Consider the following 18423-nt stretch of genomic DNA (forward strand, 5'->3'; position numbering starts at 1 on the left):
TTGCAGAGCTCTGCAATGAGTTGCAGTGAGTCCTCGTGCATGGATCACAAAGATTAGTTTGCAGATAATCAAATAATTGTATTGAATATTGTTGTCTATGGCAAGGGTGACTGAAATAGAAAGAAAGGAGGTTGTGCTTTAGTTATACAGGACATTGGTGAGACCAATCTAGAGTTTTGGTCACCTTATTCAAGGAGCGATGCAAATGCATTATTGGCAGTTCAGATAAAGTTCACTAGGCTAATACTTTGATTAAAAAGGTTTGACGGACTAGGCTTGTGGCATAGTAAACAGTGAAGAAGATCTTTCTAAGATTATAAAGGGATCTTGATCAAACAGATCAATGTGCTGAAAAATGGCTTTTGGAGTTCAATTTGGTTAAATGTGAGGTATTGCATTTTGGTACGACAAACAGGGGCAGGACTTATTCAATTAATGGTTTGCCCTTGGGGAGTGTTGCAGAACAGAGTGACCTAGGGATTCTGGTACATAATTCTTTGAAGTTAGTGTCACATACAGACAGGATGGTTTAAAAGGCATTTAGCATACTTGCCTTCATTGCTCAGTCCTTTTGAGTATAGGAGTTGGAAAGTCATGTTGAGCTTGTACGGAACTTTGGTCAGACCTTTTCTGGAATACTGTGTCCAGTTCTGGTCATTCAATAATAATAATATTTTTCCTAAGCTAGAGAAGGTTCAAAAGAAATTTATGAGGATGTTGCTGGGTATGGAAGGGTTGAGTTATAAAGAAAAGCTGAATAGGCTGGGACTTTTTTCACTGGAGCATAGGAGGTTGAGAGGCGACCTGATATAAGTTCGTAAAATAATGAGGGATATAAATAAGGTAAATGGTAGGTGTCTTTTCGATTTGAAGACTTAAGAGCATATTTTTAAGGTGAAAGGAGAAAGATTTGAAAAAGACGGGCAAACGTTTTATTCAGAGGGTGGTTCATTCCCTGTCTGGAATGAACTTTTTGAGGAAGTAGTGGATGTGGACACAGTTACAACATTGAAAAGACACTTAGATAATAGAATAGAAAAGGTTTGGAGGGATATGGGCCTGAAGCAGGCTGGTGAGACTGGTTTAGTTTTGGATTATGGACTGGTTGGACTGCAAGATCCTTTTCCTTGTTGTATGACTCTTTGGAGTTTAGAAGAATAAGAGGCAACTTAATTAAAGCATAAGATCCTGATAGGTGGATGTGGAAAGTATGTTTCCTCTTGTCAAAGAGTCCACAACCAGGGGTTTAAAAATAAGGGGTTGCCCATGTAAAATAGATGAAGAATTTCTTTTCCCCATGTGTCATAAAACTTTGGACTGTCTTCCTCTAAAGATAATAGAAGCAGAATTTTTGAATAGTTTAAGACAAAGGCAGGAAGACTCTTGATAAGAAAGGAGGTGAAAGATTCCTGGGGCTGTGTGGGCACATAGAGTAATCAGATCAGCGGTGATCTTATTGAATGGCACAGCAGGATTGAGGGGAACATAAAGCCATACACTATCCCTTTGTTTGTATTATAGAATCCCTGTGGAAATAGTGCATTTGGCCCATTGAGTCAAAATGAAGAGTATCCCACCCTATTCCTGTAACCCTGTATTTCCCTTGGCTAATCCACCTTACCTGCACATCTTTGGATGGGGAGGAAATATGAGCACCCCAGATGAAACCCATGCAGACAGAATGTGTGAGCTCCACACAGACAGTTGCTCAAGGATAGAATCAAATCCAGATCCCTGGCATTGTGAGGCAGCAGTGCTAACCACTGAGCTAATGTGCAGTCTCATGTCATAGAGATGTACAGCACGGAAACAGACCCTTCAGTCCAACCCAATCTAGTCCCACCTGCCAGTACCTGACCCATATCCCTCCAAAACCTTTCTATTCACATACCCATCCAAATGCTTTTTAAATGTTGTAATTATACCAGCCTCCACCACTTCCTCTGGCAGCTCATTCCATACACGTACCACCCTCTGCGTGAAAAAGCTGCCCCTTTTATATCATTCCCCTCTCACCCTAAACCTATGCCCTCTAGTTCTGGACCCCCTGATCCCAGGGAAAAGACTTTGCCTATTTACCCTGTCCATGCCCTCATAATTTTGTAAACCTCTATAAGGTCACCCCTCAGTCTCTGACGCTCCAGAGAAAACAGCCCCAGCCTGTTCAGCCTCTCCCTATCGCTCAAATCCTCCAACCCTGGCAACATCCTTGTAAATCTTTTCTGAACCCTTTCAACTTTCACAACATCTTTCTGATAGGAAGGAGACCAGAATTGCATGCAATATTCCAACAGTGGTCTAACCAATATCCTGTACAGCTGCAACATGACCTCCCAACTCCTGTACTCAATACTCTGACCAATAAAGGAAAGCATACCAAATGCCTTCTTCACTATCTTATCTACCTGCGACTCCACTTTCAAGGAGCTATGAACCTGCACTCCAAGGTCTCTTTGTTCAGCAACACTCCCTAGGACCTTACCATTAAGTGTATAAGTTCTGCTAAGATTTGCTTTCCCAAAATGCAGCACCTCACATTTATCTGAATTAAACTCCATCTGCCACTTCTCAGCCCATTGGCCCATCTGGTCAAGATCCTATTGTAATCTGAGGTAACCCTCTTCGCTGTCCACTACACCTCCAATTTATGGTGTCATCTGCAAACTTACTAACTGTACCTCTTATGCTCTCATCCAAATAATTTATGTAAATGACAAAAAGTAGAGGACCTTGTGGCACTCCACTGGTCACAGGCCTCCAGTCTGAAAAACAACCCTCCACCACCACCCTCTGTCTTCTACCTTTGAGCCAGTTCTGTATCCAAATGGCTAGTTCTCCCTGTATTCCATGAGATCTAACCTTTCAAATCCATCTCCCATGGGGAACCGTGTCGAACGCCTTACTGAAGTCCATATAGATCACATCGACTGCTCTGCCCTCATCAATCTTCTTTTGTTACTTCTTCAAAAAACTCAATCAAGTTTGTGAGACATGATTTCCCACGCAAAAAGCCATGTTGACTATCTCCAATCAGTCCTTGCCTTTCCAAATACATGTGCATGCTGTCCCTCAGTGTTCATGCCTTCCTGTATAATGTAAGAAAAACAGTTTGCACAGTACTATTGCTTTCAATTCCTACACACATCCCAAAAAGCTGCTTGGCCAATATCTTGCTTTTTCTGAAATAGTCTTGCTGTTGCTTAAGCAAACTGACAGTCGATTTGCATAGAGTAAATAAAATCCCACCAAAGGGGAATAAACTAAGTGATCAGTTAAGCTGATTTGTGCTGGAATGGGGAATAGGCAAGCCTCTGAGAAACCACCTCACTCATATTTGGAAAAAAATCCTACCATATCTTTCATCTACAGCTGAGTACATGGGGTCTTGGTTTCTTGTTCCACCTGAAAGATTGCAACTCCGAGACTGGCCTGCTCCTCCAGCACTCTCTGGTTGTGTACTGAAGATCACACTCTGGTAAATGAGCTTTCAATAAGCGAAGCTTGCACCCGATTACTGCAGAGCCAATGTAATCACCTTTTGCACAGCACAAAATGTAGGTGGTCTTGCTTCATCTGTGCTTTATGAGCTGATCTTGGTAGAGTGATGGGTGGAATGCTGCAATTTGTTTACATGTCCCATGGTTAGAGTGTGGGAAAATTAGGCAACATTCTGATTCCTGACTATTTCCTTCTGAAAAAATGAATACGTGGTTGTTAAATGACCTGTTTTGTCTCTGCTCTGAGGTAATTTGTCTGTGCTGACTTGAAAGGCATAACACAAACCGGAAAGTAATTAAGATCTTAGACTGTATGAGTTACAAATAGGTGTTAAAGTGTATACCTGCCTTAACATCACAGCTAGGATTCAGGCAAAAGAACAAAGTTCAGAAAGTTTTGACCCTAATCTTACAAGTGTGCACAATTTCAGAATCTGGTTACCAGCTGATAATCTTTCAAAACTATTTCAAAATGAATGTTCAGGATGCCCAAATTAAACTTGGCAGACTTGATGGCCTTTTGAAATCCTTTGTTCTCTGCAGTGCAATCTTGCAATGCAACCATTGCAGTTCACAGAAGCTGTGTTGGGCCATTTTAGTTTCTACACACAGAGTATTTGCCAGGGATGACACAGGAACCAATCATTCAAATATACCGGAATACACGTGCCCTATTTGCAAAATAGAATTACAATCTAAGATTATAGGGGTCAGTGTTGAGTCCAAAAGCACCCATTTAAAAGATGGGGTATTAAAAAGAGGTTCTGTTTTCCTTCAATGAGTGCAATGGAGGTTCTTTAGACTGATGCCTCAGCTGAAGGAATTGTCCTTTGAGGAGAGGTGCTGAGATCTTGAACTTTGTTAGAACAATGCAGAGGTCAAGAATGGAAAAGTCAGTGGTAGCAAGAGGAGAATTAATTGATGGGCACCGATTAAAAACTTTGTGGACTCAACATTGAGTTGAATAAATATAGCTAATAAACTATGACTCCCTATTTTAAATTTTTTTTTGCTGGTTTGCTTTACCTTCACCACCCCCAACCCCATATCTTGAATTTGCTGTTGGATCGCAGCTATGCTTTCAACATAACTTTTGCTTTTTTGTTCGTCCCATTACCACTCTTTTTGGCCTTGCACTATGAAACCTTGTATAATTTCAATCTCTCTGTCCTCTACCATGTCACAAAACATTTTCCAACCATCCCTCCTTTCACTTGGTCAAAACGTATTGTTTTCTAACTTTTCCTATTTCTGAAACAAGGTCTCAGAGCTGTTTTGTTTTTCCTCTAAAGATAACTACCTGTCCTGAATTTTTAGCACAACAGTCAAACTGACTTCAGTGCCTCTACAACAAAAGGAAATAAATCAGCAAGGATTCCTGCTCTTGATATTGACTGTCTTATGAGCAAAAATCAGTGATGAGATACAGCTCATAGAGTATCAGCACGCTCAGTCTGACTGCAATCTTGAATATCCAAAAAAAAGTCTTTATTATGCTAATTAATCATCCTTTGTGTAGTTCATCTGGGAACATTTTGATAATTAAAATTTATGTCTACTAAATGATCTTGCATTACATAAGTGTATTTATTTACAGTACTGCAATAAGCTATTCAACCTAAATGGTGTTAGTGTTTATCACCAAATGTTTCTTCTCCCACCCTTGATATAACCCAATCCACGTATCCTTCTATTCATTCCCATTGTGTTAATCTCGCTCCCCCTTTGAATACAACTTTCTAGTTTACTCAACTGCTGCTCGTAGGAGTGAGTGAATTCCAAATTTAAACCACACTCTGCATGAATAATTTTCTCTTGAATTCCCCATTAGAATTAGTGACGTATTTGTGGTTCCTTGTTCTGCTCTCCATTACAATTGGAATCATATCCTCTAAGTCTACTTTATCAAATGCTTTTGTAATTCTAAGGATACCAGTCTTCTTACTTCAATGTTTTCTATGGTTGGAATTGAATTCTGATTCTTCATCCTGACATTGTTCTACCAAGCATATTTTGTACCTTTTCCAGTGACTATTTAAAACTTTTTATGGATAGCCAGCCAGTTCTCATCAACAAATATGGTCTAAGCAAGATTCTACAGAATTTTAACATGATTTCTCTGCTTTTCAATTCAATTTTTGTGTCAATGGACCTTGCATTTTTAAAGGCCTTAGAATCCTGACAGTATGGAAGCAGCTCATTCAGCCTGTTGAGTCCATACTGACCCTCCATAGAGCATCCCAACCACACCCTCCCAACTCCTGAAACCCTGTGTTTTCCATGGCTTCTCCAGGTAGCCTGAACACTGGGCAATTTAGTTTGGCCAATCCACCTAACCTGCACATCTTTGGACTGTGGGAGGAAACCGGAGCACCTGGAGGAAACCCAGGCAGACACGGGAGAATGTGCAAACTCCATACAGACAGTCACCCAAAGGTAGTATCGAACCTGGGTCCCTGGTGTTGTGAGGCTGCAGTGCTCGCCTTATTAAGCTATATTATTACCCTCATTGTAAAAGAAAGTTTTCAGCAGATTCTTGTGAATGATCTATGCGCATATATCTCTCTTGAAGTATGAATACCAACATTGCGCATACAATGCCATTTGGGGTTTTGGTACACTTCTCCAGTGCTCCAGTCTAATGAACAAGATCAGAGAACGTGGAGTGAGGAGACTAGTTGCGGAATGGATTGTTAGCTGACTTCAGCCAGTGAGCCCAAAGAGGAAGTAAAGGGGCATTAAATTGAAGACAGGAAGTGATGTTGCAGAAGGTTCTCTGCTTTGACCATGGCTATTGACAAAATTTGTTGTTGAGTTTGGAGTTAAAATACAATTTCAAATTTGGATGGAACCAAATTTGGGAAATATTCAATAGTGAGAAGGACTACAACAAATTGCAGGAAAATACTGACTTAATTTCAGAATGGCAAAAGAAGTTTGACACATGTAAGTAAGTGGTAGAACATTTTTGTATGAAGAACATGGTGGTCACTTATTAGTTATAAGGTGCAAGAATAGAGGAACAGAAGGATCCTAGAGTTCAGATTACATCAATCACTAACAGTTGCACCAAAAACAAAACAAACCAAGCATTGGGCTCTGTATTTAGAGAAAAAGGATTTAAGAGTAGAGACATTGTGCTGAGACTTTCTCAAACCATGATACCACATATGATTCTGGTCACCATATTATAAAGAAGTGAGAGTGCAGTAAAGATTAACAAAAACTTATACCAGGAAAGGACTGTATCTCTTTTGAAAAAAGAAAGGTGGGGTAATTCGATGGAGGTCATTAAAATTATGTAAGATTTTGACAGAGTGCAGACAGAGAAAATATTTCCTTTTGTGGAAAAGATCATAACTAGAGGTCATCAATATAATTTAGTCACAAGAAATCCAATAGGGGAATCAAAAGAAAGTTTACCTACCCAGAGAATGATGAGAAAGTGGAATCCTTACCATAAGGAACATAGATGCATTTAAGGGGAAGCCAGGAAAGCTGAGCTTTAGATAAGGAAAAATGGGAGGAGGCTCAATTAGAGCATACATACAGGTTAGCTAAATGGCCTGATTTGGTGCATTATACTGTGTCATCTATCATGGTAATCCTTGGTAAAAGCCATTCATTGTCCAATCTGATAACTCTAACGTTTGGCCTCTTGTCAATCTCCTTTTAGTTGTACTGGGATTGAAGTAAACTCCAACTCTTAACCAACTCCAATTGTATCCATTCTTTTCCGGCTCTCCAACTATTCCTTGAATTGCCTTAAAATCCTGGTTTTCCAATGCACAGAAAGCTGACATGCCTCTATTTTATTTTGAATGATCTATATCTATGATGATTCCTCTGGACAAGCAATATTTCCATAGTATTTGTGATATCAAATTTTCCTTCAGTTTTTGTTTTAATTCCAGATTTGTATTCCCAGAGCTTCCAGCATTTAGGTAAAGACACTGCAAACAAAATGCTCCCTGTACATATTTCAAATATGAAAATGTGTTGCTGGAAAAGCACAGAAGGTCAGGCAGCATCCAAGGAGCAGGAGAATTGACGTTTCGGGCATGAGCCCTTCTTCAGGATTCCTGAAGAAGGGCTCATGCCCGAAACGTCGATTCTCCTGCTCCTTGGATGCTGCCTGACCTGCTGTGCTTTTCCAGCAACACATTTTCAGCTCTGATCTCCAGCATCTGCAGTCCTCACTTTCTCCATGTCTCAAATATACCAGGATTGAGAGTGCAAATCACCAAACTGCATACAACCAGCTAAAGATTTGATATTATTGTCACATGTACTTAGGTACACTGAAAAGTTTTGTTTTTATGTGCAGTAGAGGCAGATCATACTGTACAAAGATCATACGGTGATAGAACAGAGCGAGGGATACCAAGTTATGGTTGCAAAGAAGGAGCACAACAAGGAAGATCAACATTAGATTTGAAATTTAAGAGATCCATTTGGAAATCTAATAACAGCAAGGAAGAAGCTTTTCTTGAACCAGTTGGTATGTGTACTTAAGCCTTTGTATCTTCTACCTGGCAGAAGAAGATGTACTAGGTTATAACCAGGGTTGGAGGAGTCTTTGATATTGGCTGCCTTACTTTATTATCCAGTTTTACTATTCAGACTTGTAATTTGATCAATATATTTGTCCTCCTCTACTACTGTCCCCTTACTCTTAACTTGGGATCTTATCCCTATGGATTTTATTTATTGCACCTATAATTAGTTCTCTTCTCCTATGTCCTTTGCTCAAAGTCTTGATTCTAATTTCCATATTATTCACTGAATGTCTCATAGCTGTCCTGTTTAGATTCAGCCCATCATTCTTCTGCTAAAGAGATGATGGGGAGTCTGTAAAACTCCTCACCGTTCAACAAATCCTCCAGGTCTGCATAAGAATTACTTGCATGAAGTGAAAGGATGGGGAATCTATGACCCTGTCACAGTCAGCTCTTCCAAGAGAGGAGTGGGCAGAGAGAAGTTTTATTTAAATTGTCACATAAATAGGCCAGTTATTGTTTGACTTGATAATGCACTTCTTGCAAGTAATGATGTGTCTCATGTAGAACAGATGTCTCTGTGGTTTCCTGTCAAAGAGCTCAACATGCCCATATCCAGTAAGATGCATGTATCGGACATCAGGACATACTGGATGGCATGGTGGCTCAGTTTGTTAGCACTCTCAGTCCACTCTCAGTCTGTATGGAGTTTGCACGTTCTCCCCATGTCTGTGTGGCTTTCCTCCCACAGTCCAAAGACGTACAAGTTAGGTGGAGTGGCCATGTTAAATTGCCCTTAGTGTCTAGGAAAAGGTGCAAGCTTGATGGATTAGCCATGGGAAATGCAAGGTTACAGCGATAAGGTAAGAGTTGGGTCATGGTAGGATGGTCTTAGGATCCCACCACTGTCTGGATTCTATGATACTGAAGGACTGCTGCATTGACAGAAGAGATGAGTTGTCAGCCTAGACAAGACATTGGAAAGTTCTGTGGCAGCAATGGTTTTAATGCAGAAGTTGCGTGACCTGTCTGACTGAGTTTGACAGTGAGCAGAAAGGAGACAATGACTGGTGAGGAAGGTGATGAACCTATGTTGCTAGACTCAATTTGCCCCACTTAAATAAATGAACAGTGACAGATTGCCAACTTCCTGACAACCTCACCTCACCAACCTGACTATAAACTGACTGCAGCGAGCAAACCGTGTCAGCACACCTGCCCAGAGTTAGTGCACCGATCTCTGGTTGCTCCTTTTAAATCAGTGGTAGGGATTTGAGCTATTTTTAAAATAGTAATGTTATTACAAGCATAGTTGTTAGTCCCAAATATTTATCGTCAAAATAAACTTATGTTCCTGTGAAAAGTTTCAATCACATTCTGCAATGCCAGACCTCAGATCAAAAGAGGAAATGATCCAACCGATCGGCTACCCACAGGAAGAGACCTTCTTTAGTAAATGTAACGTTGCAATACAAATTAGATTGCGTGCTTCAGTGGCATCATTGACGTGAATTGTCTGCATTGTCTTTTCTGCCCATTTCAAAGTGAAATACAACGGGAGACAATTTGCAGTTGCTGGTTTGTTGGCAATTACTCTATCACCTCAATATCAGAAATACACATTCTTCATCTGACTGCTGGGAGCCAGCAACCCTGAAGCTAATCACTGATTCTGCTGCGAAGCCGTGTGTGGTATGTACCATGCTTGTTGGTTACAAACTGTTTTATATCATTTGGTGAACCAATTTGAACAAAAACGCTCGCTTGCAGTAAACGATGACCACAAATCTTTTGCAAGCTGGTTCGTTACTGAAACTGTACTATAGAAGTACTTTCTTGTGTTTTCTCTTGCGGTGGGATTTAAACTAAACGCTGGGGGAAAGGGTTATGACTCCTTGAATTAAATATTGAGAAACGAAAAAACAAGCTCTACTGCGCAACAAGGCTGCAAAAGAAAACTAAAACACCAGATGAAGGAAGGAATTGTGCTTACATAATTCCAAACTGTAATTTAAAGTCAGCAGATTGGGCAAGACTGAAGAGTTTAGCAGCAAGACAGTTTTATGCTGCTGGGAAAATAATTGACCTAAAAAGATGGTTCAATGGGCCTCTGTGTCAGGTACCCTTTCAAATCACTCCCAATTCTCAAACAGGTTACTGTACATTATTCAGTCAATTGGTGCTTCAGCTGAAGTACTGATACCCTCATTTGGTTAGTCAGTTCTTATCCCCAAAATGATCTGCTTTTATTTTTAGTCTTTTGTATTTAGAATTAAGTAACTGAACTTAAAATTTTGTGACATCCTCTGAAGCAATGTCATTTGGAAAAAAACCCAATCCTGTTTTGTGCAGTTGCGCTGACTTAGCAGCCCAGAAGTGTAAAATTTAAGAAATTTAAGAATAGTGGGCGGCACGGTGGCACAGTGGTTAGCACTGCTGCTTCACAGCGCCAGAGATCCGGGTTCAATTCCCGCCTCAGGCAACTAACGGTGTGGAGTTTGCATGTTCTCCCCTTGTCTGCGTGGGTTTCCTCCGGGTGCTCCGGTTTCCTCCCACAGTCCAGAGGTGTGCAGGTTAGGTGAACTGGCCATGCTAAATTGCCCCATAGTGTTAGGTAAGGGGTAAATGTAGGGGTATGGGTGGGTTGCGCTTCGGCAGGGCGGTGTGGACTTGTTGGGCCGAAGGGCCTGTTTCCACACTGTAAGTAATCTAAAAAAAAGTAATCTAAAAAAAATATCAACACAGACTTTACAAATCAGATCCTTTACGGCAATTTGTGAAAAATTCTGCCTAATCCATTTGGGTGAGGTAACCAAGATACAGCTGCCTGTTGACTTGGTTGGTCGTCCAGAGTGCTGTACTTCAAGGTGGGCAGCACCATTCCTGTCGAATTTTCAGGGAATTGGAATTTGGTGGAGAGTAGCAGCACATGATGTTTAATGAGAAGGACATAAAATGAAAGCAGGGCTGTATATATGGGGCCATCATTTACCAACTACAAAGCAAAATTGTGACAGTGGAAGTGAGAAAGTTGCGCAGTATCTGATGACTGTGTCATGGAAAGTGTGATTTGTTACTGATAGTACGTGAGAATCTTTAAATAGAAATGTACTGTTGCTGCAATCTGGTTGCTAGCTCAATAAACCAAATCCTGTAATGTTTTGCCAGAATTAATTGGGTTTCCATTTTTTATTCATTTGGGCATTGCTGGCTGAACCCACATTTATTACCCATCCCTAGTTGCTCTTGACATGGTGTTGGTGAGCTGCCTTCATGAGCCTCTGCAACCCATATAATGCAGATTCACATAGTTGGCAACAGAGTTCCAGGATTTTACTCCAGAGGCAATGAAGAAACAGAGATATATTTCCTTAGAGACGGTGGTGGTCAGGGGGTTAGAAGCCACTGTTGAAGAAGTCTTGGAAAGTTTCTACAGTGTACTTTGGAGATGATATACATTGTTACTACTGAGTATCGGTGGTGGAGGGAGTGGATGTTTGCAGATGTGGTGCCAACCAAGCAGGTTATCAAGTTCTTGAGTATTGTTGGAGCTGCACCCATCCAGGCAAGTGGGGAGTATTCCAACACACTCCTGACTTGTGCCTTGTAAATGGTGAGCAGGCATTGGTGTGCCACTAACTGCAGGAATCCTAGTCTTTTACCTGATCTTGTAGCAATAATATTTATATGGAAAATCCAGTTCATTTTCTGGAGAATTTTAAATTTCAAAAACATACTTTATTCATTAAAAAAGATCTTAATCTCAAATGCAGTTTGGTTTTGTACACTAACATACCAAGAAAACAAACATTGGAGTTTGATTCTATTCAACCAAACCAGAGACATCTCTTACATATTCAAGACTGCATTTACATGCATTTGAGGCACTAGGAGGGTCCGATAACTTCACGCAGCAATGTGTGGATAGTGGAGGATTCAGTGATGGTTATACCACAGAATGTCAACAGACGATGGTTGGATTCTTCCTTGTTGGAGATGATTATTGCGTGATACTTGATAGAAAGAGGACTAAGTACAAGGAGCTTTCTTGCCTTCTTTTCTAACATTAGTCTAATTAATCTTGTTAATGAAATGAGAAATGTTCTACTCCACATCACACTATGCTGTACTTGGTGAAAAGGTGATTTGGAGGATTGCAAGATTCTGACATGAATTCGATGTTTGTTTGTTAATATTTTTATATGAACGCTTAATGTTATAGTATGTGACAATCTTTAAATAGTGATGCACTTTTGCTGCAATCTGGTGAAACATTTCTCAAAGTGCAGCCGGAAATGAAACATCATTTTTTTCCTCCCAGATATATGGCGACATACATAGCTTAGAGTCTTAGTCATTGAGATCTACACCACAGAAAAAGGCCCTTCAGCCCCCAGAGTCTGTGCTGGTCAAAAACAACCGCCTATTAATCCCTTTTTCCAGTTCTTGGCCTGTAGCATTGTTTGTCCAGACACACGGAACATTATTGGGGATGCAAATTACACTCCAATATGCTAACATTTTCATGCAGCATTTCGAGCAAGACTTCTTTGTTATGCAGGACATCCAACCAAAGCTATACACTAGATACATTGATAATATTTTCTTCCTTTGGACTCATGGCGAGGAATCACTGAAACAACTTCACAGTGATATCAACAAGTTTCATCTCACCACCAGACCTACCCTGGACTACACTTCAGAATCAGTCTCATTCTTGGACACACACATCTCCATCAAAGATGGATACCTCGGTACCTCACTCTACCGCAACCCTACAGATAACCTCATAATGCTGTATTTCTCTATCTTAAATATATTAAAGAAGCCTTCCCCTATGGACAAGCCCTGTGTATGCACGGGATCTGCTCTGATGAGGAGAAACATGAGAGGCACCTTAAGGTTTTGCAGGATATCTTGATGAGAAAAGGATGTGATACTCAACTCATTGATCGCCAGTTCCAACATGCCACAGCAAAAAACCGCAACAACCTCCTCAGAAGACAGACGCAGGATACGACTGATAGAGTATTCTTCATCATCCAGGAGTTTCCAAAGCAGAGAAACTACGCCATGTTCTTCGTAACCTTCAACATGGCATCGATGGCAATGAGCATCTCACCAAGACCATCACTATTATGCCTCCATTTCTCACCTTCAAACAACCACCAAATCCTAAACAAGCCATTGTTTGCAGCAAACTACCCAGCCTCCAGGACAACATCGACCACAACACCACACAACCCTGTCATGGCAACCTCTGCAAAACATGTCAGATCATTGCCATGGATGCTATCATCACATGTGGGAATACCACCCAGCAGCAGATACTCATGTGACTCAGCTAGAGTAGTCTATCTCATATACTGCAGACAATGATGCCCCAAGGCATGGTTTATTGGCGAGACCAAGCAGGCACTATGACAATGGATGAATGGACACAGTGCAACAATCGCTAGACAAGAATGTTTCCTCTCGGTCAGGCAACACTTCACGGGTTAAGGGCATTCAGCCTCCAATCTTTGGATAAGCATCCTCCAAGGCTGTCTTCGAGATACACAACAAAGTAGAATTGCTGAGCAGAAACTGATAACCAAGTTCCGTCCCATAAAGACGGCCTCAACCGTGATCTTGGGTTCATGTCGCGCTACCTGTGACTCCACCATACTTCTGTATCTGTAAAATCTTCCTTACTGTCCTTTTGTCACCATCACCTTGATAAATTGTTATAACTGCTCTACCTTAAGTAATTCAAAACTATATATAAACTAATTATTATATTTATTAGACCCTCGGCATGCGACTCTAATATCGCTCATGTTATTTTCAGACATTTAGTTTGTCTCCAGCAGCACCTTATTTTTATTTTTTTCTAAATATCTCTCTGCCTCATTTAATTGGATTAAGGGTCATCCCTTCGCTGGTCATTCAGCCTGTTGACACTTTACTCACCATCTAACACACTTGGCCATCTGCAGAACCATATTATCTGACAGTCCACTCACACCAAATCTATGATCTTATGATCTCTCTGCACCCCCCCCCCCACCCCCACCTCCTCTTGATTCGTCCGCCTATAGACTCTGTGTCTGCATGCTGTTCTTTCTCACTGCACCTGACAAAGGAGCAGCACTCCAAAAGCATGTGATTACAAATAACCTTTTGGACTATAACCTGGTGTCATGTGACTTCTGACTTTGTCCACTCCAGTCCAACACCAGCACCTCCACATCATTGTAGCATTGCATGCCTTGTCATCGCAAGTGTCGCTTCTCTGGTCAAAGTGAGCTAAAGAAAATAATCATTTATCACTACTTCTTAATCTGATATGGCAGGATGGGTGGAGTGGAGCATAGACATTGGCCTGGGCTGTTTAGGTCAAATGATCTGTTCTGTCGCATAATCTAACTAACCCTAAGTCAAACTCAAAATCTATTGCCGCTACCAGCAAAGTTTTTGAGTCCAAGATTGGGTCTGCCATCTAAAACCGATAGAGATGGCACCCAGGTTGATGCCAAGCTGTTGCCATATTCTGAGAGGATGCAAGGAGGACCCAAGTGTGCTTTCTCTCATTTCCACTCCCAGCTCTCAGATAAGAGATACTGTGGATGTTGATTCATGCCTTCCTGCATTGATCCGAAGCCAAGACAAGTGGGGCATACACTTGTTCTGTAACTCCGTAATAGCTAAGTCAATTCCCCTGGAACTGTTGTTGTTTGCTACAATTCTGCAACTACATATTTGATGGAAGTTATGGCTAATGGGATTTCCACCAAAAATACGGCCTTGCGCCTTACCGTCAATAACTCTTAAGAATTTTCTTTTCCTACACTTGTGTCCTGGAGAGGAAGGTGTGCATTAAGCAATTTTGTACAGTGACAGTGAGAAAAGCTGATATCCAAGATCCGGTAAAACAGCCTTCCCACAGTGTCATTCTAAGACCATTCTTGTAGCCCTTTCACTGGAGACGTAGTCTTGGCTTTGTTAGTGCTCTATTTATTTCTTGGTGTGCACATTATCAGCTGGAAAGTGGTTGGCCTGCTCCCATCCCCATGTCATTTCATGAGAAAATAGTAAGTCGTGTGCCAACATTTTGTGTGAAGGTTATCTTCTGCCATTTCCAGCTTGTCACCACTTGTTCTTTATTTGCAGGTTTGCTTTAGATAATTTTAAAAATTTTCCTTTTTCACATTTTTTTTAGATTAGATTACTTACAGTGTGGAAACAGGCCCTTCGGCCCAACAAGTCCACACCGACCTGCCACCCACCCATTCCCCTACATTTACCCCTTTACCTAACACTATGGACAATTTAGCATGGCCAATTCACCTGACCTGCACATCTTTGGACTGTGGGAGGAAACCCACGCAGACACGAGGAGAATGTGCAAACTCCACACAGTCGCCTGAGTCGGGAATTGAACCCGGGTCTCTGGTGCTGTGAGGCAGCAGTGCTAACCACTGTGCCACCATGCCACCCACAATAGTTCTTACTGTATTTTCATCCCTGCAAAAGGTCACCCCTGAAATATTTTACTTCTCACTTTGTGATGCAATCTTGCACTTTTTTGAATGACTTGCAAAACTTGGTAATCTTCACATTATTGTAATAATAGAATGCTCAGAACTTCTCATTATGGCTTTCATTGACTTGTATCTGATTGCTTTGGTCTGCAGTTCAACTCCCTATTGGTTTTGTTGATTGCTATTTTTCATTAGTTAGATGTGTAGTACGTCAGGCCCATTATATCACTTTTTAACTCCATATTTATCTATTTGAACATTGTTTCTTGAGTAGCCTCGTGCTTAATTTTCTTGTCTATGTACAGTTATTTGCATTTGACTACTATAAATTGCAGTTCCCATTGATCTGCCCACATACATATGTAAGTGGGATAGAAGGTAGTGAAAGTCAGAGAAAAGTGAAATGTACGACATTGTTTCAAATTAAATTAAAACTTATCCTTGGAACTAGCAGGTGTTAGTTGAAACTGAAAATTAAACTTGTTTAAGATGAGTAGCAGGATGTTCTTTGTATTCAAGTACAGGAAAAGGATATCTGCATAAAATATTGGCCTTAAAAACCCTGGAAGTGTTAAGAGATCAGAACCTCTACCAGGCTGGACAAACTAAAGTGGAGCGTTTGGCCTTCCTTATCTTGGGAACATGGAGGCTCTATCAGAAAATAAACCCTTAAAGTTGCCGATAACTTGCATAATGCCTGGATTAGGAATTCTGGATCTTCTTGGGGGATAGAATGCCTTGAGCATATGGAACAGAACCTGTGTATGATGTATGCTTGAAGTTATATAGAAATGGAAGTTGATTTTAATATGTGCGTGTGGGAGTGTGTCTGTGTATCTGTGAGAGAGACTGTTCTAAGAGTGATCATATTGAAATATATATAATTCTAAGGGTGTTTGACAGGGTACACAAGTCAAGGTGAACAAGTCCCAGCTTCTCCAAACTGCTTATCATAATAGGGGGAGATGTAGTATTAATGGTAGTTGATAGAGACTCCAAACCTAGGTTCAGAGCTCAAAACTCTATTATTGTTAGGGGCAGGATGGAGAGCACTGAAAGTATGACAAAGAGAATGCAATGTGACTAAGACCCAAATATTTCCAGCATTTTTGTTTTTATTTCAGTATACTGTATGAGTTGGCTTTGTATTTTGAATCTAGTATTGGATTGCATTTAATAATAAATGAGACAAGTTGTCATTCAGAGATGAGGTTTTTTTTTGTGACCGAGTCATTGATCTGAGGATACGATTCTCAATTCGGGGCATGAGTTGAACTAGTACTCAAGAGATCCTGAGTTCCAATCCTCTACAAGACCTGATGGTTGCTCAATTGAGGTGTTCTAGAGGATTTTGGATGATTATTTGGGCAAAAATAATGTGCAAGGTTGTGGGGAGAAAGCAGGAGATTAACACCAGGTAATGATGCCCATTTAATGAGCCAGCATAGGCATAATGGGCCAAATTGCCTCCATGTGTACTGTAGCAGGTCTGTCATTCTGGAACAATGTTTCCCCTCAATGTGAAATATAGAATTAGGGACACAATTTAAAAAATAAGAGGGCTTATATTAAGGTCAAGATGAGAAGAACTTATTTTTTCAATGGGTTATTAATCTTTCAAATTGTCTTCCGCACAGAGCAGTGAAGGTTAAATCATTCAAGATATTCCAGGTTGCGTTAAACAGGTTTTTGATCTGTTTAAGTCAAGTCAAGGGTTACGTGGGCAGAAAGGAAAGTGGAGTTAAAGCTATAGATCAGTCGCAATGTCTTTGAATGGCAGAAACAAGCTTGATGGGTCAAATGGTCTACTGTTGCTCTTATTTCTTGTGATCTTACAATGTCATCTGTGGGTGAGTATTGGTAATTGGCCTACTTTATGGATATATTTGTGCCAATGGATGTGTGTGTATGCTAAGTGACTTCCATGTATCTGCTGACCTTGGTCTTCTAGATGGTGCTAGTGGAAGATACTGTCTGAGGAACATTGGTCAATTTCTGCAGTGCATTAATGGATGGGTCATATTGTTGCTGCTGAGCATCAGTGAGGGATGGACTGAATGTTAATTTTTGGATGTTGAACCAATAAAAGCCAGCTGACATTGATAGTGTCAAGTGTCATGAGTGTTATTGGAGCTGCATCCATCCAGGCAAGTAAGGAGCATTCCAACATAATTCTGACTTGTGCCTTGTAAATGGTGGGCAGAACTTTGGGCGCCAGGGAGGTGAGTTACCCACAGTAGGATTTCTAGCCTCTGACCTGCTCTTGTAACTACAATATTTATCTGATTAGTCCAACTCAGTTTCTGATCAATGGTAGCCTCTAGGATGTTGATAGTAGGAGATCCAATTATGGTAATATCACTGGATGTCAAGGGGCTAGGGTTAGGTTCTCCCTTGTTGGAGATAGCCATTGCCTGGCACTTTGTGGCACATATGTTACTTACCACTTGTCAATGCCTGTATATTGTCCAGGTTTTGTGGCATTTTTACATGGATTGCTTCAGTATCTGAGGAGTTGCAAATAGTGCTGAACATTGTGCAATCATCAATGAACGTGCCCACTTCTGACCTTGAGATGAAGGGAAGGTCATTGATGAAGCAGCTGAAGATGGTTGTGTGTAAGTTCAAGACCTATTTGCTCCAGATATGTCTATTCACATCTCTCTGAACAGGCTGATTAGAAAATATCTATCCTCAGGAAATCTTGCAGTCCTGGATCTGAGATGAGCAACTTCCAACAACAACATCCTCCTTTGTGTTACACATGATTCCAACCCGTGGGGAGTTTTCTTGCTGATTCCCATTGACTCGGTAGTTTTGCGAGGGTTCCTTGATGCCTTACTTTATAGTTGGTCATTAAGAAACAACCACAATGCTGTGGGTCTGGACCATGTTGGCCAGAGC

The 18423-nt window shown here is 40.8% G+C and overlaps 1 protein-coding gene across 2 annotated transcripts in view; it reads left to right on the plus strand.

The window, feature by feature from the left end:
* The first annotated feature begins 9508 nt into the window (after window positions 1-9508).
* The window catches only part of matk (megakaryocyte-associated tyrosine kinase), a 71660-nt gene continuing 62745 nt past the window's right edge, over window positions 9509-18423 (plus strand). For both annotated transcript variants that reach the window (XM_072593886.1, XM_072593888.1), the window contains exon 1: window positions 9509-9688. The gene's annotated coding sequence lies outside the window, so the exon portion shown is untranslated. The remainder of the gene's footprint in view (window positions 9689-18423) is intronic.

Source organism: Chiloscyllium punctatum, chromosome 24, assembly GCF_047496795.1.
Source record: "Chiloscyllium punctatum isolate Juve2018m chromosome 24, sChiPun1.3, whole genome shotgun sequence".
NCBI lineage: Eukaryota > Metazoa > Chordata > Chondrichthyes > Orectolobiformes > Hemiscylliidae > Chiloscyllium > Chiloscyllium punctatum.